At 42.9% G+C, this 26,918-nt stretch overlaps 1 protein-coding gene across 1 annotated transcript in view; it reads right to left on the minus strand.

Annotated features, from left to right (window-relative positions):
- The window catches only part of Oca2 (OCA2 melanosomal transmembrane protein), a 284,223-nt gene that overhangs the window by 256,920 nt on the left and 385 nt on the right, over positions 1 to 26,918 (minus strand). The gene's annotated exons all lie outside the window — the stretch shown is intronic.

Consider the following 26,918-nt stretch of genomic DNA (forward strand, 5'->3'; position numbering starts at 1 on the left):
GAAAATGTCCTAGTAGCTACCATCAGAAGTCAAGGTAAACAGGTCAGAATCGCTCTCAGAGAACATGGCATAGTAGCCACAATGCCCTGGATGGGATGCGCATTTGCTATGTTGGCCTGTCCAGTGGAGGAAGGGCCACCTTAAAGGCATCCCTCCAACCAGACACTACATCATGTACCAAGGTGCACACGTGGAGTTAAAGGAGTTTTCACGAGAGGTTAAAGAAGCCGTTTTCCTACCTAATTACCTTCTACGCTGGTGCCTTCCTTCTCTCATGGAGCCCATAACATACACAGGTGCTGTGGCCACCATGAAACATTCACCCAGAGGAATAACAGTAATTCTTTCAGGTTATAAACGAACAAATGACACCAAAGAAGGAATTTAAGAAAGATAATCCTGTTTGCCTTATTTCACGTAAGCATTTACCTGGGACATGGACAATAAGACTCTTGTCTTGTGGAGAACTGAAAAGTCATGCTCTTCCCCTGTGTCTAACAGCACCTACCATGTCTCAAGAAAGCAGTCTGCCTAGAACAAGTGTGTGTGTTCTGAGCTTGCCCTGCACCATTTCCTATAGAGAACAGAGGTGCCCAAGAACCCTGCTCACAGGCTGCTAAAGACAAGGGAACATCAGGATAGAAACATTAGGTAGATTTCTTGACTTAGGACACCAAAAAGGGAAGGTATGGGGGTTGGAAAGATGGCTCAGTGGTTCAGAACAATGTCTGCTCTTCCAGAGAACCCAGATTCCGTTCCCAACACCCACATGGCAGCTCACAACCATCTGTAATTCCAGTTTTACGAGACCCAATGCCCTCTTCTGACCTTTGAGGGTACCAGGCACACACATGATGCACAGACATAATCAGGCAAAACATCTATACACATAAAAATAAGAGCCGGGCGGTGGTGGCGCACGCCTTTAATCCCAGCACTCGGGAGGCAGAGGCAGGTGGATCTCTGTGAGTTCGAGGCCAGCCTGGTCTACAAAGTGAGTTCCAGGAAAGGCGCAAAACTACAGAGAAACCCTGTCTCGAAAAACCAAAATAAATAAATAAATAAATAAATAAATAAATAAATAAATAAATAAATAAATAAATAAAAATAAGTAAGTTTTCTAAAGGAAGGAAAAGAAGAATTCTGCCTGAGATATTTAATACTTAGCATGCTTTTGCAGCTCAAACTGGCTTAACCAGTTTGGTGAGTCGGCTCCCCCATCTCCCATAACTGATCCAGAAGGTCATCTGTTACATTTATAGAAGTGTCCTAGTGTGTCAGTTAGTATCCAGCTGCTCTCTGTTGCTGCCTGCATGTTTACAGAGTACTTGTGGGAAAGTCGATTGTTGCAAGGACCTCGTTCAAATAATTTAACTACTCTGTGCCTCTAGTTTCTCAATCATGTGAAAAGAAACACACACATGTACACATACATTCACACACATATTCACACACATATACACATACACAGATATATACATACATACATACACACATGCACACATACACGTACACACACATGCATGCACAAATGCTTTTGTTTTGTCGCAGTAAATAAGGAGATATTATAAGTGAAAAGTGCACATGCCTATACTTACTTTGAGGAACTAGGAGACTGTAAAAGATGATAACAAATTAAACAATTGTACATAATTTTAGAATTCAGAGATCCTTACTGTTAATATTTTAAAAACTTCCTTTTAGTCTTTTTTTGTTTAAAGACAGGGTGGCATAGAATGTGTAAGGTTGCAATACTATTGCCTTTACCAAGTCTTTTTTAAAAAGTACTTTTGTTTAATCTTTGAAATTGTATGTATTCATGCACTATATCCATCCACCACTGCCTCCCTCCAGCTTCCTCTCAAGCCTCCCTCTCCTTCCTATCTTCATAACCTCTTCTTGGTTTTGATTAATAACCTCCTGCATCCAATGGCTTCTGTCTTTGTTCATCCCATCCACTCAGCAACCACCAACTGCCAATTAGCTTCTATGCCCAAAGTGGGTCCTCAGGGGTCCTTCTCTCCACCACCCACACCAGAATTTTGACTGGCTTGATATAGCACGGGCCTTGTGCAGGTGACCACAGCCACTGAGTTGATTTATTTGTGCAGCAGCCAGAAGTTGACTTTTCACAGCTCTCCTCCCCATCCATCCAGCTCTTACATTCATCCCACCCAGTTTCCCCGCAAATGTTCCCTAAGCCGTGGATGGGATGAGTTAATATAAACAGTTTATCCACAGCTAAACACTCACAGCTACTGATACTTGGTACTTCAGTCAGTTATGATTCTCTGCATAAACCACTACCCACAGTCAAAAGAAGCTTCTCTGACCAAAGCTGAGAGCAACATAGATCTAAGGGTGCGATCTGCATAAACCACTCTCCACAGTCAAAAGAAGCTTCTCTGACCAAAGTTGAGAGCAACACAGATCTAAGCGTGTGAACATAAATATTTAGAAGGCAGTTTACAACACAACCAGTTAGCATAACAATAATGGTTACTCCCCCCATCCAGGGCCTATGATCTCCCCAGTCATGGACTTTTGAGCAGTTTGAAGTACAAGGCCTGCAATCTCTCCTGTGACTCAGGCCTCAAATCCATCTGGAAAGAAATTGGTTGTTCCCATAATAGTCATGCCGTTATTGCAATGGCGGGCACAGTTTTCAAGGAGGTCAATATTGTAGCATGCAAGGTGTAGTGTCAGTTGAGGCTGTGGATGCCTTTTCTCCCCCCAGCAATTCTGCACAGCACCTTCTGTCTCTATGTGTGGCAGAAATCTTAAATGGTCTTATTAATAAAAACAAACCCAGAGCCAGATATTGGGGTGAATACTGGAAGATCAGAGAAACAGAACAAGCCACAGCTTCCTCACCTCGCCAGTTCCTCAGCTGATCCTGTTTCCTCAGACTGGATGACTCTCAGCTGAACTGTGCTGCTCAAAAGCCTAAAAGCTTAACCAGCCAAAAGCTTCTAGTTTCTGGTCTTCATGCCTTATATACCTTTCTGCCGTCACTTCCTGTGATTAAAGGCTCTTGTTACCATGCCTAGCTGTTTCCAGTATGGCCTTGAACTCACAGAGATCCGGATGGATCTTTGCCTCCCAAGTGATAGGATTAAAGGGGTGTGTGCCACCATTTTCTGGCCTCTATGTCTACCTAGTGGCTGTTCTGTTCTTTGACCCCAGATAAGTTTATTAGGGTGCACAATATTTTGGGGAACACAATATCACCACAACTATGTAAGCCAGCAAGCAGGGAAATGGTTTCCTGTTCAGCCAAAGTTGATTTCTCCATGACCTGCGTTCAAAGTACATGGTGTCTCCAGCAATGGGATCTTATCAACTAGTTCTGGTGGACAACCCAGAACAATGTCAATAGCCTGTGTTATTTTTGTGTCCCTCCTAGAGCCTCCCTGAACAGTAGCAATAAGGGAAATATCCTGTGACTGGCACTGAGATTTTCACTTAATAATCCATGTCTTCTGGGAATACCATTGTCACCTACTCATGCAGGGTTATTGTGGAATATTACTTTAACTATGTAAAGGTATGCTACGTTTGTTTATGCTGCATTTGTTTAACAATGTAAAGATGCATTGCTTTGCCTGCCTGAGGCACCTGATTGGTCAATAGTTAGGCAGTAGAGGGATAGGTGGGGCTGGCAGGCAGAGAGACTAAATAAGAGGAGGAACCTAGGCTTGAGAGAACAAGAGAGAGAATGAGGAAGAAAAAAGGGAGATGCCCAGGGCCAGACAGATAGACACAGAAGAAGCAGTGAAAGTAGGACATACAGAGTGAAAGAAAAGTAAAAAGCCAAGGCAAAACACAGATAAAGAGAAACAGGTTAAATTAAGTTATAAGAGTTAATAGGACAAACATAAGATAAGGCCAAGCATTCATAACCAATATTAAGTCTCCATGTCTTTATTTTGGATCTGGTTGGCAGCCCAAAAAAAGCCTGCTACATGGGGTACTTCTGTTCAAACTAAAGTTTTATATACTATTATATATAGTATCTTTATTCATTTATAAACTAGTAGATTTCCATAAGGCTTCTTCATACATCCTTACTTTAAGTTATCCCACCCACTCTCCACTTCTCTACCCTATCTCTCTGCCCCCATCCCCACTTAAACCTTCACAAGGAATAGTCCCTCCTTAGGAAAGTAAGATACTCAAAAGCAGCCATGTATACCAGGAAATTGAAAATGCCATACATATGATCAAGCAATTTCACACTTAGTAAGCAGTTGGAATGATCAAAGGCTCCTATTTCAAGCTGACCTTCAAACTCAAGTGTGGTGATATATTGTGTACCCTAATAAGCATGCCTGAGGATCAGAGGATGAAGCTAGCCACTAGATTAGACATAGAGGTCAGGCAGTGGTGGCACACACTTTTAATCCCAGCACTTGAGATCTCATGCCTTTGCTTAGGAAGCACACACGCCTTTAATCCCAGGAAGTAATATGGCAGGGCAGAGAAAGGTATATAAGGGATGAGGAAACAGGAACTCACTCTCTTCAGGCTGAGGATTTCATAGAGATAACAATTAGTGGCAGGCTTCTCTGATCTTTCAGCTCTCACCCTGATATCTGGCTCTGGGTTTTTTATTAAAGACCATCTAAAATTTGAACAACACTTAACATACCCATCTAATCAGTAAAGGAGTGCCTCAGAAAGGATGGCTGCAAAACATGTCTGGAGATGTGGCTCAGTTGGTAAAGTTCATTCATGCCTTGCACACATGAAGATCTGGGTTCAGGCCTCAGTCCTGTATAAATCAAGTGTGGTGGCGTTCCCCTGTAATCCCAACACTGGGGAGGTATAGACAGAGAGAATCATAAGTTCCAGGCCATCCATGTCTATATAGCAAGTTCAAAGCCAGCCTAGTATCCCTGAGACCCTATCTTTTAAGAAACAGACAAAAAGGTTAAGGCAACAGGTGAAATAAAAAATGAATAAAATTAGAAAGAAATCAACAAAAAGACTGAAATAGTCAAATAGGACCAAATAAAAATTTCGAGCCAAAAAAATATAATAAGTGTCATCTGAGTGTGTATGTGTGTGTGCACACGCCCATGTGTGCACTTGCATGCTCACCCATGTGAGCGTATGTGGAGGCCAGAGGCTAGTGATGTTGGAATATCTTCCTTAGTTGTTTCTTCACCTTCTATTTTGAGACAAAGCTTCTCAGCAAACCTGGAACTCATCATCACCTAGGCCTCCATGGTCAGCCAGTGAGCGCTCTGGATCTGCCCACCCCTGCCCTCTAGTGTGGGGTTAGGGCACATGCCACCAGGCCTGACTCATATGTGGGTGTTGCAGATCCAACCTTGGGTCATCAGGCTTGTGCAGTAAGCCATCTCCCAGCCTCACAAGAAACTCCTGCCACCTAACTTAGCAGGTGGAAGACGTGAGAAAACTTTAAAATAAAACAGAATCAAAAATAGGAGAAATTTTAAAAATAAAGACAATTATGTGAAGAGAGATTAGAGCACTTGTGGAATTGAATTGAATCATACATTTTAGGAGTCTCAAGGAAAAGAGAGAAAAGAAGAAGAAAGCATTTGACGAAATACTGACTAAAGAAATCCCAAGGTTTTTTTTTTGTTTTTGTTTTTTGTTTTTTGTTTTTTTGAAATCCCAAGTTTTATAGAAAAAATAAATGTGGAAATGCAAGAATCTCAACAAACTTCAAATAGCGTAAACACAAGAAATCCAACATGATGTAACGTGTGATGTTAAGCTGGTAAAGGCAAAACTGGTATCTTGAAAACAGGAAAAGAGAAGTGACCCATCACATCTCAATGATCATCAATAACACTCATAGCAGAAATCCTGGAAAAGAAGCCGCATATGTATATAGTTAAAGTGCTGGGTGGAGAACACTGTCAACTAAAACACTATGTCAGTAACTCTAGCCTTCAAAAGTGAGAAAGGAAGGAAGGCATTACCAGTTTTTTGTTTTGTTTTGTTTGAGACAGGTTCTCAGTACTGACTCTGAATGGTCTGGAACTTGCCATGTAGCCCAGGGTGTCCTTGAATTCAGAGACCCACCTGCCTCTCCTCTGTAGAGCTGGGATTACAGGTGTATGTTACCATGCCCAGCCCCATGTTTTTCAGCAGAGCATGGCCAGAACATCTAGCTCACAAGAAATGACTAAAAGGAGCTTTTCAGGTTGAAATGAGAAAGATACTAGGTCAAAGATTTGAAGGATGCTTCAATAATGCATTAAGGAAGGCTCACACAGGGCACAGAAATTCACAAAATTCATCAATATCTCATTAAGGAATGAAAAGAGACTTCCTCTTGGAGTACTTAAGACCAAAAGTGAATTTAAATTTGAATTCTTCACTTCTCTCCCTGTATCTTCTGTCTGTTTGTGGTTTGTGGCCTGTCTGTATTGCCTGTTCCTAATAAAGGGCTTTGTTCTGTATTTATTGAACAGCACAGAAAACATGGTGCGGGTAAGGAATGAGGAATATTTTTCTACAGAAATCTTTGACAGAGTTAACAAGGGGAGAATGTACTTTCCTGACTCCAACTAAACCAGAATAGCACTCAAACCTCAAACAGATGTTACAAAGCTATACGTGCATGCTGCTTCCAACATTTATGGGGTGTCTGTTAAGGTGGCTTTCAACTTCTTGGCTGTTTTCAGCAAATGGTTATAACACAAATACATTCTTCTCATCAGGAGTATGGATGAGTTCATAGTTTAAGACTGAAGTTATGCAATTAGCTTAGGTTGTATATATATATATGGGAAATCTAAGGCATAGTAAGATTGGTCACACTGCCTTCTTCAAGGCAGGTTAAACTTAGTACACAATATGAGAGCAGATTGAGCACATAGTCATAAATGATCATGGGCATGTTATTAACTTGACTATAGGGTCTGGCATAAGTTCTGTATCTTAGAAGGCAAAGGTGTTTTCTGAAAGAGGCATTACCACAGAAGATCTCTGCTCGAGTGTGCATACAAGTAAACATAACAACTAGCATTATTATAACTTTGGTGCTTTAACAAGTGAACTCCCTCGAACCAACAAGATGATTGTTGAAGTTTATGATTCAATGAGAAGGTTAAAGTCAATTTAGGATGAGGGAGTAGTGAATGACTTGCCCAAGTGAACAAGAGCTACGTATATTCATAACAAAACTAAACATGCATTGCTATTCCTGCCAGCTTGCTGTTGAAGTGGGTGATTGCTCAATAAGTGCTAAAAATACACACACACACACACACACACACACACACACACACACACCACATACATCCACACACACAAACCACACATGCATACATACCCCATACATGCATACACACACCACACAAGCACATACACATACCCACACATGCATACACACACCACACAGGCACACACACCCCACGCATGCATACACACACCATGCATGCACACACACGCATGCAAGCACATACACCACACATACCACACACATGCACACACACCACACATGCACACATGCACACGTACATACAAACTACACACACATGTGCATACAAATGTACACACACATACCCCATATATGCACACCACACAAACACACCATGCCTACTCTCTCTGGGTTTACATACAGGCAGTCAGAGAGAACCTTTCAAGCTAAGGCTTAAGAATTTCCCAGATATAAAAGGCATGATCCTTCCTTTTCAAGCTAACAAATGAAGTGAAAATAGTGATGCTGGAAGAATTGCTATAGTATAATAAGTGAGTTTTCACATCTCAACCCAATGAGCAATGAACACATTATTCAAACAATTGTTTTAATTCAGAGAAAAAAATCATTCAGTTCAATTAGCCAGAAAGCCCAGAAAAGTGATCATTAATAGTGTCATGGCTTGGGATTGGGGTAATTAATTAAGAGATAAGTATTTTTATTGCACATAAAATAAAAGCATGCCCCCCACACACACTGATGGAATATCTGCTTTCCAGGAAGATTAATGAGAGACTCCACCTATTAAGTGCATTCCAGCCTTGGTGTGGGAGCCCGTTTTCAGGTTCCTCGTGGCTTTACCCAGCAGGTCCGAATAGAGAGGATGATTAGGACCACAGGCATGAGTGCAGGTGTCTGAGATGGTCTGCACTTGGCTGTGCTGGGGGGAGGTCTTTTGCTCCACCCCTTGGCATCTCCATAAATACCCTGAGGCAGAGACAGTCAGGGCCCGTTGGAATAGGTTCCAGGCCCTCTCGAGGCTATCCTTTGTTTTCTATCTGTTTATCTCCACACTCTAAGTCCTTCTATCTAATACTATTCACACTCAGGAAAACTCTGGAAACTGTGGGGTTGGTGGGTAAACGCCCCGACCTTGGTACCAAGGCTCCCTCAGCTCGAGACATGAAGGGATAGTGGAGTGCCAGCTGGGATCATCAGCCTTGCCCACCGGGCTGCAAAGGAGACTGAAGGTACCTCACAGAGGTTGCTATGTCTTCCCAGAGTAGACAGACCTCTGGAATACCACATTTTTATATCGGGAATATGTAGTGTTTGCTCAGCAGTGACGTCTCACTTAGAAAAAGAAACATGTTTTTTAAAACATTATCCTAAGCATTACTAAGTTAAAAATCAATAAAACATTCCAGGGCATCTATGTAAAAGAATGAAAACAGAAAACAAAATCTTTCTAAAGTGGACAGCAGATTCAGTCCACCCCTCATTTCCAGGATGATCCTGCCAGTGGCATACTTTGGTATACAGTAAGATGTCCATATCACTGGTTCTGCATCAACTACCTACAGTGTTTGCATCAATACTAATCATGCACAGAGTTCCTTGTCATTGTTCCCTAACCAATGTGGTATAACAACTCTTCATGTAGTTTTCTCATTGCATTAGATACTAGAAGTCATCGACAGGTGAATTAAAGTCTACAGGAGAATGCAGGCTCTATGCACATGCCCCACCATTTTATGTGAGGGACTTGAGCATCCTTAGGGAACACAGGAACCATTCCATGCAGACACCAAGGGATGACTGTACGTCCTAGGCTCTTCTTGAGAATATGTTAGCTTATCAGGATAGAGCAAGCCTTTGTCCTGGGCTAGTAAAAGCCCAGCACCAGCCTCAACTGGTGGCTCAGGATGGAAAATAAAGACAGAATCAGAGTGTGCAGTCACAACTCTCTCTGCACGTGATTCAAGCCTTGGATCCAGGTGAAGTTTCAAGGATTTTCTGTCTGGCTTTTTTTTTTTTCAGTAGTTACCAAGAGAAGGCGTTAAGATCTCTGTGATTCCCTCCTGTGTTAGGTCAGTTTCTGCTTGAAGATTTTGATGCCCTGTGGCTAAGTGCACACACATCAACAATTACAGTTTTGATAAACTGACTGCCTCACAAGTACGATGTGGCCCCTTCCTCCCAGATAACATTCTCTCTCTATAATCCACTCTTTCTTTTTTAAAAGTCTTGATTCATAAAACAGCTTCTTCTAATTTAATTTCTGATATTTGCTCTTATCCTTCCCCTCCACTCTTCTTTTTAGCCATTTTGGTGCCGATGGCACTTTCTCATCTGTTTACTTTTAGCCTACCTGCTTTCATGCTTACAGTAGGCTTTTGTTGGTAGCATATAGTTCAATCTTGATATTTTTTATTAAATTATATGATTTTTCAAGGATAATGTCATTATTAATATATCTAGTCTTAAATCTACCAGCTGAAGGCCGGGAAGACCGCTCAGTCTGTAAAGTGGTTGCTGCTAGAGTAAGGACCTGAGTTTGCGTCTTCAGCACCCAATTAAAAAAATAGATGTTGGGCTGGAGAGATGGCTCAGTCGTGAAAGGCTAGGCTCACAACCAAAAACTAGATGTGGAGGCAGCACCTGTGATCCCAGCACTGAACAGACAGGGAACAGAGGAGCCATGGAGCTTGCTGGCCAACGAGTTAGTCTAGACAAACAAATGAGTTTCCGGTTCAGTGAGAGGCTCTCTCACAAAAAGAAATAAGGTGGGGACATGATTGAGGCACACATCCAATGTAGACCCTGGGTTCCCCCATACATACATACACATGCATGCATCTGCACACACAACTATGCATATAAATAAATAAATAAATAAATAAATAAATAAATAAATAAATAAAATGTGACATGTATATACAATGGAATATCATTTCCCCATAAAAATTATTGGCACATACTATATTTTAGTGGGGTTTTTTATTTACTTGTCTTTTTATGATAAAGTTAATTTTTAAAAACCTTTAAAGTTGAAAAATGGTGCATAATACATAATGAAGCACGTTCATCTACTGAACAAATGAACAAGAAGTAAAAGAATATTTTCTGTATGATTCCACCTTTATGAAGTAGCTATGGTCAACAAATAGAGACCTAAGGTAGGTTTTTGGTACCAATGCAGGAGAGAGGGTATGGGGAGTTACTGCTTTAACAAATACAAAATTCCTGTCTAGGGTGATAAGAACATTTTGAAATTACATAGTTGTGATGATTATACATCATAAGTCTAATTAATGTCACTAAACTGTACACTTTTCAACTATAATTCCAAAAATACTTATTAGAGAAAATCTGACCTCCTCAACAAATGGTGCTGGGGTAACTGCCTGTCAACAAACGGAAGAATGAAACTCAGTCTGTATCTCTCACAATGGACAAAAAAATTCCACATGGATCAAACGTGGTTCCCTTGAAAACAAGGGAACCGCTGGGGAGAAAGTAGGAAAAACACTTTGAAGAATAGGCAGAGGTGAGGAGTATGAGACAATGGCTCCTCGGTGACCTTATGTCAGCAACAAAGGCACCCATGAAATTCAGTAGCTTTTATACAGCAAAGGAGACCCACCATTGAGCGAAAAGGCATCCCACAGAGTCAGAGAAACTTCTTGTCAGCTATCCGTCTGACAGAGGATTGATATCTAGACTATACAAAAAATAAAAATAAAAACAAACAACTCTATGAAAAAAATGGACTTTTGAACTGAACGAAGTGCTCTCAAAAATTGGTACAAATTACCATCATTTTCTCTCTTTTTTTTTTTTACCACTTCTTATTCAATTTATTTTTTCATATATGTACAAATACAGTCAGAACTAAATGATGCAGTATACAGAATGTGGTGATTATAAATGAACATTTTTATCTTTGACCTTCTGGAACTGAAAGGCCTCGTAATGTCATTGTTGAAAAAACCTGTTTTTTTCTGTCTTAGCATCCATCCTTTCTCCTTAGCACCCGGTTTCTCCCTATCCCCATGAGGTCTCCCTCTATCATGGTATTTTCTCTCTCTCTCTCTCTCTTTTTTTTCTTTTTTTGGTTTTTCAAGACAGGGTTTCTCTGTGTAACCATCCTAGCTGTTCTGGAACTCACTCTGTAGACCAGGCTGGCCTCGAACTCACAGAGATCCACCCGCCTCTACCCGCCCCCACCCAGTGCTGGGATTAAAGGTGTGCACCACCACCACCCAGCTCAATCATTTTCTTAAGCACTCAACAACATTAGCAACCAGGGGGATGCAAATTAAAACTTCAAGAGAATGTCACCATCTAGAAAATGTCAGAATGTCCACCATTTGGAAAACTAGTGACAGCAAACTGGCGAGGCTACCGGAAAAGAGGAGCCTTTACTCACTGTGGGTGGGAATGGAATTGAAGCAACCACCATGGAGATGAGTACTGCGCTTTCTCACATGGCTAAAACTAGAAGTATCATGTGCCCTATCTATACCAGTCCCGTGCATGTACCCAGAGAGCTTTATATCCTACTGTATGTGCAGAGACCTACCCGCTCAGCCACATGTGGTGCTGCTCTAGTCACAACAGCTAAGACATGGAATCAGCCTAGATGTTCATCACATGAAAAATGAAAAGACGGTACATACACGATGGGATCTTATTCAGCTGTGTAGCAGAAGGAAATTTTCAGGAAAATGGGTGGAACTGGAAAATATTATGCTAAGCGAGGTAAGCCAAGTTCAATAAGACAAATGCTGGTTGCTCTCACTCATCTATGACCGTAGCTTTAGACTTTAAATGTGTGCGTTTGAGTTGGAACGAGTGTGTGTAGAGTGTGTGATGAGAGTGTAGAGAGGGAACACGACAGCAAAGGGCAGGTGCTGAGGAGGTGAAGAGTAGAACCTTCATAACACACGAGTAGAAGGGACCAGTGATGAAGGGACTTAAGTGGGGATGAGGATGGAAGAATGTGGGGAGAGAGGGGTGTATGAGAGAGTCAAACAAAACTAGGGGTGTACGGTGGAAACGTCACATGGAAAACTACTATTTTAAAAGTTAGTTAAAAAAACTATAATAGCCGGGTGCTGGTGGTGCACGCCTTTAATCCCCGGCACTCGGGAGGCAGAGGCAGGCAGATCTCTGTGAGTTTGAGGCCAGCCTGGGCTACAGAGTGAGTTCCAGGATAGGCACCAAAGCTACACAGAGAAACCCTGTCTCAAAAAAAAAAAAAGCCAAAAAAAAAAAGCCTATAGTAATGATAATAATAATAATAACATAGTTTGAACACAAGTACTTTGTGTAGATAGATAATGATAATTCCAGAAGGCACAGATTATTAAGCAAAAATCTCAGTGCCAGGGGCAAGATACCTTTTTAGAAATGATTAGTCAGAGGGGCTCCTGAGGCTCCCAAAACAATACAAGTTACTGACACTGCTCTTGATTGCCTACCAAAAATAGATAGTGCTGAAGACACTTCATGCTTTGGTTGCAGGACACAGAGAAATCAAGCTGGAAATGGGCTGGAAGTTCAGTTTCCCACAATTACAGCCACTCCACATTGCTAGCTAGTTTTCATAGTGCTAGAAGACTCTACCCTATGCTATTCAGTCTGGTAGGGGAGAAAATTAAGCAACAGTATTGCCAACTTTACATGCTATACCACTGAACTGCCAAATGAGATATGCCCACTGATACAACAGTGGTTTAACTATTGTGGGGTAACCAACTGCTTTCTTTTTTTTTTCTTTTTTTTTTTTTTGGTTTTTCGAGACAGGGTTTCTCTGTGTAGCTTTGCGCCTTTCCTGGGACTCACTTGGTAGCCCAGGCTGGCCTCGAACTCACAGAGATCCACCTGGCTGTGCGTCCCGAGTGCTGGGATTAAAGGCATGTGCCACCACCACCCGGCAAAACTGGAGATTCTTTTTTTTTTTTTCCAGAGCTGAGGACCAAACCCAGGGCCTTGCACTTGCTAGGCAAGCGCTCTACCACTGAGCTAAATCCCCAGCACCAACTGCTTTCTAACTGGACTTAAGGTCCACTCCACAGGAGAGAATCCACGCCTGATACTATGAATCTGGTCAAAAGCCCGTGGCTGGGGCTATCACCGCCCTAGCAGGGAAGTTGCTACTGTTGTTTTGCTAAGTGGACCTACTGTGCCATTCAAGCCGTCTCCTGATCATTTATACTTATATCCACATGTTAGTGCTGTTCCCTAGTTAGGGAAACTTGATTTTGCAAAGAATGACGGTTACTGAAGAAATTCATAACTAGTCAAAGTGCTGAAAATAAGTGACTGTTCAATGCTTATCCTTCTAATGCTCAGAGAACATCGTCAGAGAGGGAGCAGAAGAAACATAAGAGCCAGAGGATGGTGAGCAGCGCTGTGGGAAGCTGTTTTCCAGACATGTTGTGGCTGTGACATCCCTGTACTCAACAGCAGCTGCTCAAGATTTGAAAAGCTTTTGCCTGACAACATCCCAGCACAGGTGGGGAAGGCTCATGAGGCTCCACCCTGCCTTGAGAAGTTGGTGGTGGTTGATGATTCCTAGGGCAGAAGGGGACACATTTTTTTACAGCAGCATAGACATGGTTCAGTTGCCAAACTCTAGGAAATATCCCTACCTGTGCTCATACAAGCAGCCTTAATTAAACTCAATGAGTCAAAAAAGAAAAAAGGGATGAATAATTGGGAAGAAAAAAGGTTTTCAGAGGGAGGTAAGAGAAGATAATGTAGTTAAAATATAACATATACATGAAGTTGTCAAAAATGCAATTTGTTTGAAAAAAGGTTAAAATGTCAAAAGTTTATATATATTTAAATATATAACTACAGATGTTTATTATATATAATACGTGTTTATAAAACAATATTTGAATATCAATATAATACATTTTAATCACAATAACAGCAATTGAAAAGGTATTTTAAAAGTTTATAACATATAAGCTTACATTTTATGATTTTATTTGTATTCTTATATGTTTTGTTGTTCTTTTGAGCATTTCATACATGCATACAATATTTTTGATGATATTCACCCTACATTCCTTCTCCTAACTTCTCCCAGATCCAATCCCCACCCACAACCCCTTCCCAACTTTGTGGCCTCACTTTTTTTTTTTGTATAGCTCACTGAGTCCAGTGTATGCTGTCCATACACTCACATGTGTGGGAGCCACACCCTTAAAGAAAATTGACTCTCCCTCCCCAAGAAGCCATGAACTATCACCAGCTCCTCAGCTAGGAATGAAGTTCATGAGCTCCTCTCCCTTTATGCCGGAATGTTGCTTGATCTTGTGCCCATCTTGTGTGCCCATGAGTGGCCCTGTCATGTCTAGAAGACACTTGTTTTCCCATCTAGGCAGCCACTTCCAAATTACCACACAGAGGCTTATATTAATTGTAAATGATCGGCCAATAGCTCAGGCTTATTGCTAACTAGCTCTTACATTTTAAGTTAACCCATAGTCCTTATTTATGCTCTGCCACATGGCAGTGCCTTTTATTACCATGACACATTCATCTCCTGCTCCCTCGGCAGCCGCCTGGCATCTCCTGACTGCCATTCCTCATCCCGTCATTCTCAGTTTGGCTTTCCCATCTAAGTTTATCCTGTTCAGCTATTGGCCAGTCAACTTTTTATTAAACCAATCACAATGACATATATTCATACAGTGTAAAGGAATATTTCACAGCAAACACTAATTTAGTCCAGTCCTCTCCAACCTCTGGGTCTTACAATAGTCCTGCTCTGTCTTCAGAAAGGGTCCTGAGCCTTCGGGGAGGGGTGTGATACAGATATCCTACTTGTGAATGAGCCCTCCACAGACACTTATTCTCAACACTCTGACCTACATTAACCACTGTCCACCTCACAAAGAAATTGATGAGATCTGAGCGTTATACTAGTTTGTGAGTTTAAAGGTATGAATTTAAAGACAGTTTGATACTATATTCACTTAGCAAAACCACCATAGTAGGTTCACCCCTGGAGCCTATGTGCTCCCTTGCCCATAATTCCCATAACTGACATGCATTTTCTCCTGTGGAGTGGACCTTAAATCCATTCAGTAACCAGTTAGTTACCTTCTCTCTGCCCCACTTTCACTCCCGTAGTCCCTTGTTTTAATTTAACATAATTTCTTTATTAAATCTGTGGGAATTTCACATCATGCACCCTAATTCCACTCACCTCCCAGTCACCCCATGTCCTCCCCTGAACCCTGCAGTGCCCCACAAAAAAAGTTTTTAAAAAAATTAAACCAATGCAAAACAAAACATGCAAAAAAAAAAAAACTGAGAGAAACAATCAATCAATGGGACCTCTTGAAACTGAGAAGCTTTTGTAGAGCAAAGGATACGGTCAACAAGGCAAAGCGACAGCCTACAGAATGGGAAAAGGTCTTCACCAACCCCACATCTGACAGAGGACTGATATCCAGAATATATAAGGAACTCAAGAAATTAGACATCAAAATGCCCAACAGTCCAATTAAGAAATGGGCTATAGAACTAAACAGAGAATTCTCAACAGAGGAAACTCAAATGGCTGAAAGACATTTAAGGAATTGCTCAACATCCCTAATTATCAGGGAAATGCAAATCAAAACAACTCTGAGATACCACCTTACGCCTGTCAGAATGGCTAAGATCAAAAACACTGAAGACACCTTATGCTGGAGAGGATGTGGAGCTAGGGGAACTCTCCTCCACTGCTGGTGGGAATGCAAGCTTGTACAACCACTTTGGAAATGAATATGGCGCTTTCTTAGAAAATTGGGAATCAATCTCCCCCAAGACCCAGCTATACCACTCTTGGGCATATACCCAAGGAATGTTCAATCACACCACAAGGGCACATGCTCAGCTATGTTCATAGCAGCATTGTTTGTAATAGCCAGAACCTGGAAACAACCGAGATGCCCTTCAACTGAAGAACAGATAAATAAAATGTGGTACATATACACAATGAAATACTAATCAGCAGAGAAAAACAATGACATCATGAGGTTTGCAGGCAAATGGATGGATCTAGAAAAAATCATCCTGAGTGAGGTAACCCAGACTCAGAAAGACAAACATGGTATGTACTCACTCATAGGAGGTTACTAGATGTGGAACAAGGATGACTGGACTGCTACTCACATCACCAGGGAGGCTACCTGGAAAACAGGACCCCAAGAAAGACACGGGGATCACCCAATGACGGAGAAATGGATGAGATCTACATGAACAATCTGGACATGAGTGGGGGTAATGAAGGGCGAGGGTCGAGGGAAAGAGAGCTTGGGGGAGCAGGAGATCCCAGCTGGATCAAGAACAGAGAGGGAGAACAAGGAATAGGAGATCATGGTAAATGAAGACCACATGAGAATAGGAAGAAGCAAAGTGCTAGAGAGGCCCACAGAAATCCACAAAGATACCCCCACAATAGACTGCTGGCAATGGTTGAGAGATAGCCTGAACTGACCTACTCTGGTGATAGGATGGCCAAACACTCTAATTGTCATGCTAGAAACCCCATCCAATGACTGAGGGAACTGGATGCAGAGATCCATGACTAGGCCCCAGGTGGAGCTCCGGGAGTCCAATTAGCGAGAAAGAGGAGGGTTTGTATGAGCGAGAATTGTTGAGATCAAGGTTGGATAAAGCACAGGGACAAATAGCCAAACGAATGGAAACACATGAACTATGAACCAATGGCTGAGGGGCCCCCAACTGGATCAGGCCCTCTGAATGGGTGAGATAGTCGATTGGCTTGATCTGTTTGGGAGGTATCCAGGCATTGGGACCGGGTCCTGTGCTCATTGCATGAGTTGGCTGTTTGAAACCTGGGGCTTATACAGGGTCACTCGGCTCGGCCTGGGAGGAGGGGACTGGACCTGCCTGGACTGAGTCTACCAGGTTGATCTCAGTTCTCGGGGGAAGCTTTGCCCTGGAGGAGGTGGGAATAGGGGGTAGACTGGGGGCAAGGGGAGGGGGGTAGGAGGGGGGAGAACAAGGGAATCCGTGGCTGATACGTAGAACTAAATTGTATTGTAAAATAAAATTAAATTAAATTAAAAAAACAAAACAAAACAAAAAAACCTCTTCACTCCTCCATCTTTCCTGCCTCTCCAACACCTCTTCATTCATTCTGGTGGCATTGGGAGCCACAGTGTGTCACACAGCATACACACACACACACACACACACACACACACACACACACACACACACACCCTTTTGCCCAGTCAGTTTTACTTGCAAATGTTCATTGTAATGAGTCATTGGTCTGGCTCAAGGCCGCTGGTTTCTGGTACACCATCATCAATGGATCCTCAATGAAACTCCTCTCAGATATCCCACAGTCACCCAAAGTCATGGAGATTCTGAGGGTATCATTTCACGGGACCAGTCCCTTCACGAGCTCCAGCAGGTCCTAGATAGGGTAGATATTAGAGTTGGCCAACCCCGGGTCCAGCTATGGGCCTGGGTGGCAGTTGAGCTGGTCAGTCCAGACCACTGGAGCCACGCCCCTCCAACTCACCCATGAGGATCTGGGCCGGCTCTCTTGCTGCAGTGTACAGTGAGGGGCAGGGCCAGCTATCCCAGGGCCATCAAAGGGCAGGGCCAGTTCAGCATGGCCCTCTGATTTCAACACACATGGTTCCTATGGCCCCCTGAGATGTCACGAGCCACAGACATTAACTAGACCCCAGCTATAGCTGGACCATGGACCTAGACATGGCTCTTGACAACAGCTTAGAAGATATCCTGGCTCTGGCTAGAAGCACAAGCCACTCAGATCAGGATGGCTTTGGTGGCATGGTCCCTGGACACCACATGTTTCTCAATCCTGGGCTTCTATGTAAACTTTGATGGCAACACAGGCCTCAAATTTCAACACAGACCCTGGCTATGGTAGGACCACAGACCCAGACATGGTCCTTGGCAGCAGCCAAGTCTGCATGTCACCTCTGCCCCAGGTGTCAGTGCAGGCCACTCAGATTGGCATGGCCCCAGCAGCAGCGTGGCCCTCAAATACTAACACGGCCCCAGATCTCAGGCATCCACATGGCCTTTGATGGTAACAGGAACTTCGGACATCAACACAGACCCTGGCTGCAGTAGTGCCACAGACCCAGACATGGCCCCCAGGTGCAGCTCTGCCCCAGACATCACCATGGCATTAGGTAGTAGCACAGGCCACTCAGATCTGCACGGCTCCAGCTGCAGCATGGGCCTCTGACACCAACATAGAATCAGGTGACTCACCTGACCCAGGGCATTCACACAGCCCTAAATTGCAACAGGAGCTACAGACATTGACTCAGACTCTGGCTGCTGTAGGGTCATGGACCCAGACTTGGCACTCAGTAGCAGCTTAGGCCTAGATGATACCCCATGGTCCCTTTTTACTTTTCCTAGTATCTGTGGTTACTCCAAGTTATATACTCATATCTAATGACTCAAAGCTATGATTAAAAAAAAAAGAGAGAGAGTGTGTCTTAGGATTTCTATTGCTGTGAAGAAATACCATAACCACAGCAACCCTTATAAAGGAAAACATTTAATTGGGGCTGGCTTACAGTTTCAGAGGTATAGTCAATTATCATCATGGCAGGAAGAAGCATGGTGTTGGAGAGGAGCTGAGAATTCTTTACCTTGATCTGCAGGCAACAGGAAGTGAACTGTCTCACTGGGCATGTCTTGAGCATATATGAGATCTCAAAACCCACCTCCATAGTGACACACTTCCTCCAACAAGGCCACACCTCCTAATAGTGTCACTCTCTATGGGCCTATGGGGGTCATTTTTATTCAAATCATCACAGAGAGAACATGTACCATTTGCCACTTCCTAAACCAGTACAATTTCTAAATGCATTCTAAATAACTATACTTATAACCACACATAAATATAGCTTTCATTCCTCACCAAAGAAGCTTCTTTTTGCAGCTGATGGAGACCATTTTACAAACACATACACACTGGTCAGAATACAGAGAACACTAGACCATGGGGTGCTGAGCCCCAATTGATATACCTACAACACAACCCCTATTCCTAAGGTTCAGGGAACATCACAGAGGAGAGGGTAGAAAAATTCTAAGAGCCAGAGGACCAGGAAGTCTTCTGGAAGATGGTATCTTCTATGTATGACAGGGAAATTGCACCGATGAACTCTCAACAATATATGGTTGCCTAAGCAAGATCTCCATGACAACATCAGTTGACATGCCAACATGGATGGAGGAAATCTCACAAGACCCTTGCTGTGGGATGCCTTTCTGTATGCTGTGAATATCTGTTGCTCTCATTGATTGATAAATTAAGCTGTTTCGCCAATGGTGAGGCAGAATAAGGTTCGGCAGTACTATCAAACTGAAGATAGAGATGAAGAAGGGCAGAGTCAGGGCAGACACCTGCAGCCACAGAAGGAGCAAGATGCCAGAGCACTGGTAAGCCACGGGTCATGTGGAGATACAAAGATTAATAGAAATGGGTTAACTTAAATGTAAGAGCTAGTTAGTAATAAGCCTGAGCCATTGACCAAACATTTATAATTAATATAAGCCTCTGAGTGATTATTTGGAAATGGTTGTGGTATGGGAGGAACATAGAAAAGCCTCAGTTTACAGGCCCTACCTCTAGATGAAGAGCTACAGGCAATTAATGGATATTGAAAGAGAGACAGAGACAGAGACGGAGATAGAAAGAATCAATCCTCTCCAGTACCCTGGTAGGTAACCAATCCCAAGTGATCAGCCCTAAACACATACACATATGAGCAACATGATATGGACTCAACAGACATGTGTGTGTGTGTGTGTGTGTGTGTATGTACATACATATATACATATATATAAAACAATAATAATTTAAAATGAAGACACCATGAATTTGAGAGGGGGTGAGTGTTAGGTCTCAAAGAAACCCAGGGCAAGTCTCACTCAGTACCTGTGGCTCCTCAGCCCTTCTCACCTCACACCCTACCCTAAACATCTCCAACCCAGGACCTGGGCTTCACTTACCTTCCTCCAGCTTCTGATCCCTCTATAACTCAGCCATTCCAGCTATGCGGCCTCTGAGCTCCTGCTTTTTCTCTTTGGCTTTTCTTGGTCCAGGCTCATCTCTTATCCCCCCATCTCCTCTCCTCTTCCTCACTCACTCTCCCCTCCCCCCATGGCCCGGTTCAGCCTGGAACCTTCCAGATGCCTCTGGCTGTTTTCCCTTCACGTCTACAGCAAAACCTTCTCCTCAACCATTCTTTAGGAGCAGTCACGTCCTCCTTTTTCATTCAGTGAGGAGGACATGGGTGAAGTTGGAGTAGAGGAACAGAAATGCTGTAAATATGGGACTTGTGTATGAAATCCTCAAAAACATTGAAACTTTTAAATTAAAAGATAAAGAGGATTCTGAGTTTGCCACAAGCTTATGAAATCACAGCTGTCAAAGATACTGTGAAGTGTACACCAGATGGAATTAATTAACATTCCAGCTAATGACTGAGGAAAGAAATAGCTCCTTGGGAACTTATAAACGGCCAGCTCTCGAAGCTGTGTGGTAAAGACAGTGAGGCTACAGAGAGGAGGCTGCATGACCCCTCTGCGCTCACATCTAACTGCAGGTAATGGTGGCCTCAGCGCAAAGCAAAGGACAGTACAGTTTCAAAGGGAAACAAGCAAGAGTTGGTTGGGAAACATGAAGATAAATTACAAAAGAATGGCATCCATCAGATATTTGTAAATAGACTGGAGGCAAATAGCAGCTGTTACTGCAGTGACCCTGCACTACCATTCCCACAACCCTGCACTGCCATCCCTGCAACCCTGCACTGCCATCCCTGTAACCCTGCACTGCCATCCCTGCAACCCTGCACTACCATCCCTTCAACCCTGCACTACCATCCCTGCAACCCTGCACTGCCATTCCTGCAACCCTGCACTACCATCCCTGCAACCCTGCACTACCATTCCTGCAACCCTGCACTACCATCCTTTCAACCCTGCACTGCCATCCCTGCAACCCTGCACTACCATTCCTGCAACCCTGCACTGCCATCCCTGTAGCCCTGCACTACCATCCTTTCAACCCTGCACTGCCATCCCTGCAACCCTGCACTACCATCCCTGCAACCCTGCACTGCCATTCCTGCAACCCTGCACTACCATCCCTGCAACCCTGCACTGCCATTCCTGCAACCCTGCACTACCATCCCTGCAACCCTGCACTGCCATCCCTGTAACCCTGCACTACCATCCCTGCAACCCTGCACTACCATTCCTGACTTCGTTTTCCATGCTAGGGACTGAGCCCAGAGTGTGCCAGGTAAGCACTGTACTGCTGCTATATTTCCATCCATGTCTGCATTTTTTTAAAAAGCTCTAATATGGCTAACAAGAAAGCTACCTTCAGTAGCCAGAATCAGGTCTCATCAGCTGAGAATTACCATAAAGTTTGATAGTTCTAAGTCTGAAGCCAGTAGGGTCTTAGGGCTTGTATTGTTGTGATAAAATACCATGACCAAAAGCAACTTGGGGAGGTAAAGGTTTATTTCATTTACAGCTTATAAGTCCTGTGGTGATTTGAATGAAAATGGCCCCCATAGGCTCATACATTTTAATAATCATTCTCAGTTAGTGGAACTGTTTGGGAAGGATTAGGAGGTGTGTCTTTATTGGAAGAGGTGTATCACTGGAGGCAGGCTTTGAAGTTTCAAAAGGTTCACGCCTTTCCCAGTGTCCCTCTCTGCCTTGTGGTTGTGTTTCAAAATGTGAGCTTTCAGCTACTGCTCCAGCATCATACCTGACTGCCTGCTGTAATGGTCAAGAACTCACTTCTGAAACTGTAAGCCCAATAAACTCTTCTGTAAATTGCCTTGGTCACAAGTCCATAATTGAGGAAAGTCAGGACAGAAACCTGGAGGCAGGAACTGAAGCAGAGCTATGGAAGAGGGCTGCTTATTGGCTTGTTCCTGATGGTTTGCTTAGGTTGCCTTCGTACAGCACTCAGGACTACCATCCAGGCATGACACCACCCACAGTGAGCTGTTTCCTCCCACATCAACAATCACTCAAGAAAATGCACCACAGCCTTTCCCACAGGTCAATCTGGTAGAGGCATTTTCTCAGTTGAGGGTCCAGCTTCCCAAATGAATCTAGCTTGTATCAAGTTAACATAAAAATCTCCAACACAATATAAACCAAATTCTGGAATGATCTGTTTTTCACTGCTGTTGAGCCTGAAAATCTCCAAGTTCTAGGGATGCACATGATACTCATAGTTGCATTTCTCCAGTGGGGTAATTAATAATCAAAGGCCTAGAAAACACAGAGATAGTCCTCTGCATGTACTCATCTCAGTACTTTGAACACTTCCCATACTTTCATACTCGGGAGGCACCCTTACCTAAAATATTAGTCACCCAAGGGTGCAGTGTGGAGAGTCTTATGAGGGTGGGAGACTCTGCCCAGCACTCCAAAGGCAAACCTAAGTGTGTCCACCAGAGATCAGAATATGCAAAGAAGGAAAATATAATAACAAGCAAGTATGAAACCCTAATAAATCCCCTAACAAAATAAAGTCCAGGGCCTGAAAGTTTTATTACTGAATGCTACCAAATCTTCAAAGAAAAGCTAAAACCAGATTTCCTCTAAAATCTGGAAAGAGACAAGAGTGCCCAATCTCTTCACTTTTATTCTAAAGCTCCTCACTGTTCCATAAAATAGAAAGGGAAGGAACACCAAACTCATCCCAAACAGTAAGCATAACCCTGATACCAAATCAGACAAGGATTCAAGAAAGAAAACTGTGGACCAGTTTCTCTGATGGACATAGATACAGAAGTTTTTAACATATTTGCTTTAAAGAACACGTTCAGACCATACACTATAACCAAGTTTTATTTTCTGTTGGATACTCACATGTGCAAATCAAAAAGCATAATTCAGCACATAAGTAGACTTAGGGAGAAAAATTACATGATCATCTCAGTCAATACAGAAAGGCCTTTGACAAAGTCCATCATTCTTTAGGAAACATACATCAGAGAAACTACAGCCTCTTTAACAGAGTTCTAGAAGACTGAAACTTGATCCGCATCTCTCACTCTGCATAAGAATCAATTTAGGATGGATCAAAGGCCTTAGTGTAAAAACTGAAACTTTGAAATTTCTAGAAGAAAGCATAAATTAGACCCTTAAGTATGTCAGTACCTTAGTCGGTGTTCTATTGCTGTGAAGACACCACGACCAAGGCAACTCTTTTTTTTTTTTTTTTTGGTTTTTGGTTTTTTGAGACAGGGTTTCTCTGTGTAACTTTGCACCTTTCCTGGAGCTCGCTCTGTAGACCAGGCTGGCCTCAAACTCACAAAGATCTGATCCGCCTGGCTCTGCCTCCCAAGTGCTGGGATTAGAGGCATGCGCCACCACCGCCCGGCAAGGCAACTCTTATAAAAGAAAACATTTAATTGGGGCTGGCTCACAGTTTCAGAAGTTTAGTTCATTGCCATCATGCCAGGCGTCATGGTAGCATGCAAGCAGGCACTGGAGCAGTAGCTGAGAGCTACCGTCTGATCTGTAGGCAGGAAGAGAGAGAGAGAGAGAGAGAGAGAGAGAGAGAGAGAGAGAGAGAGAGAGAGAGAGAGAGAGAGAGTAGGCCTCCCATTGACACATTTCCTCCAACAAGGCCACATCTCCTAATCCTTCTCAAATGGTGCCCCTCCCTGATGTCTAAACATTCAAATATGTGCCTTTGGGGGTCATTCTTATTCAAACCACCACAGTTGTATAGGAAGGGATTTCCTAACCAGAACTCTAATAGCACAGAAAATAATTCAAAAAAGGAAAAGAAAAAAGAAAAGGAGTAAAAATAAAAATAAAAAAGAGGGCAGTGATGGCGCAAGCATTTGATCCCAGCACTCAAGAGGCAGAAGAAGCAGATCTCTGTGAGTTCAAGGCCACCCTGGTCTACAAAGCAAGTTCCAGGACAGCCAGGGCTACATGGCAGCTCACAACTGTCTGTAACTCCAGGATCCAACACCCTCACACAACATACATACAGGCAAAATACCAATAAAAAATAATAAAATAAATAAAAAAGAGTGAATGAAGTTAAGAAGCTTCTCCACAGCAAAGAGAACAATCACTAAAGAGACAACAGGAGAAACAGTTTTACCAACTGCCCATCAGGCAGGGGATTAGTACCCGTAACACATAGAGAACTGCAAAAATTAAACACCCAAAACCCCACAAACCACCCAATCAATAAACAGGCTAAAGGGCTGAATGGTCATTCTGAAGAGAAGAAATTTAAATGGCAAATTAAGAAGTACTCAGCTTATTCAGCCATCAGAGAGACTCAAGTTAAAATGCTGTGGGACTCCATCTCACCCCCGTCAGAATGGTCACCATCAAGACAGCAAGTGACAAATACTGGTGAGGATGTGGACTTGTAAACCTGAAGAACCAATCTAGTTCCACATGGTTTTTTGTTTTGTTTGGTTTGGTTTGGTTGAAGAGCCCAGGAATATGAAAAAATTGTATGCTTATAATCTATATGCATATTTCTGAGTGTATTAGGACTGATAGCCAGTCTGGCCCTTTGCCCTGCATTCTCCCAGACAAGGGAAAGGCAATTTAAATGACCCCATGGCTATGTAAACATTTTTAACTAACACCTTGTCATCAGAAGTCATAAATCCCGGATCCCCCTTAGATCTCAGACAGCCTGGAGAGCGCCACCATAAAACCCCTGGTTCAAGTCTCAAGATGCCGAGATGTACCCTAAATCCTGAGATGCTGTAAATCTCCTAGCTCCAGCTCAGGACAACACTCCTGAGATGCTGAAACACCAAGACGCTGTAAATACCATTATGTACTTCCTGCCCTGTGTATAACCTTTGACTATAAAAAGAAGCTTATAGCCCTTTCTCTGAGGGTCACAGAACCAAATAATTCTGTGGCCCTAACTAGTTAGAAGCCCCCTCACCATCCCATGTTTGTGAATGAAGTTGATTCTAGTTAATAGACTTCAGTGGTCTGCTCCCCGTTTAATTGCGCTATTCCAGGACCTAACAGTGGTGAGCTATGCATTACAAAACTTATCCTCTTAGCCATTTTTAAGTATGTCTTTCAGAGATGCTAAGTATATTTATAATAGTGTACCATTATCAGCACTACCCAGGTCCAGAACTCATCTTACCAAGCTGAAATTCTGTCCCACTAAGAAATTCCACATCACACCATCCCCCAGCCTGGAAACCACCATGGTGTTTTCTGTCCCTCTAAATGTGTTCTCCAAGGTAGCCCATGTAGATGGAATCACACGGGCCCTGTCATCTTATGACTGGTTTCTCCACTTAGGCAATGTCCTCAAGGCTTGCCCATGTTATCACAGGCGTCAGAAGTCCCTTCCTGGTAGAGGCGGAATGGATTGTATGTATATGCCCCATTTTGCTTACACATGCACACACTTGCTTGATGCTGTTGTGAACACAAATGTGCAAATATTTCTTCAGTACGCTGTGTCTGGGGCTAGAGAGATGGCTCATCGGTTAAAAGCACTTCCTGCTTTCACAGAAGACCTGAGTTTGGTTCCCAGCACCCACCCACAGGGGCTCAAAGCTGTCTGTAACTCCAGTACCCGGGGATCCAGTATGTGTCTAGTGGCCCCACATATATGCAGGCAAACACTCAAACACATACAATAAGTGAATCTTCTCAAAAATGCACTGTGTCTTAGTCCCTTTGTGTTGCTGTAACAAAATACCTTCTTTTGGATTGGACTAATTTGTAATGGACTGATTTTATTTTCACAGTCTGCGGGCTGAGGAGCCCAAGCTCCTCTTGCTATATCTTCACACGCAGAAGGCAGAAGACAGAAGGCACAGAGAGGTCTCCCCAGCTCTTCCAGCCCTCTCATAAGATAATTAACCCTGTTCATGAGGACTCCAGCCTCAGGGCTAGTCACTTTCTTTTTTGTTTTTTGTTTTTTTGTTTTGTTTTGTTTTGTTTTTGTTTTTGTTTTGTTTTGCTGGGTTTTTGAGACAGAGTTTCTCTGTGTAGCTTTTGGAGCCTTTCCTGGAACTCACTTTGTAGACCAGGCTGGCCTCGAACTCACAGAGATCCACCTGACTGTGCCTCCCTGGCATTAAAGGTGTGCGCCACCACCACGGCCCGGCCCCTAGTCACTTTCTAATACTGTCTCATTCAGTGTGTGATACAAGGTTTCAGAGTGTAAGGAACTCAACATTCCCTGAGTCAGCCAGACACAGTCACCCAGCATTATCAGGAGGTATATATGAAGTGAAAATTATGAATGTAGGGTGTCAGCATTGACATATAAAGTCTATTATCTTTACATGAGCAAGTATTTTAAGGTTTATCAAAAGTGACTCTCCTTTATGTCAACTCAGGGATTTCTCTCTTTTTATTCCTCCTGCCATGTCATATCTGCCATTCCCTAGCCTTCCCCAGCCTCCTCTAATCCAGGGTTTATGACATAAAAATTATTAAATTAATTCAAATGCTATGTTTACAGAAATAGTATTTTCTAAGATATAGATAGATGACACACACTCACAAAATCATGTATTTGGAATACTTTAAATATCATATGACATTACCACATCCGTAGACGACAACTCTTTCTGTTCCTATTATCATTTGAAGCCAAGTTTACTATATTTTAAAAGTAGCACTTGTCTAAAAT

The sequence above is a fragment of the Peromyscus californicus genome, unplaced genomic scaffold (assembly GCF_007827085.1).
Source record: "Peromyscus californicus insignis strain IS unplaced genomic scaffold, ASM782708v3 Scaffold_4__1_contigs__length_199733344, whole genome shotgun sequence".
Lineage (NCBI taxonomy): Eukaryota > Metazoa > Chordata > Mammalia > Rodentia > Cricetidae > Peromyscus > Peromyscus californicus.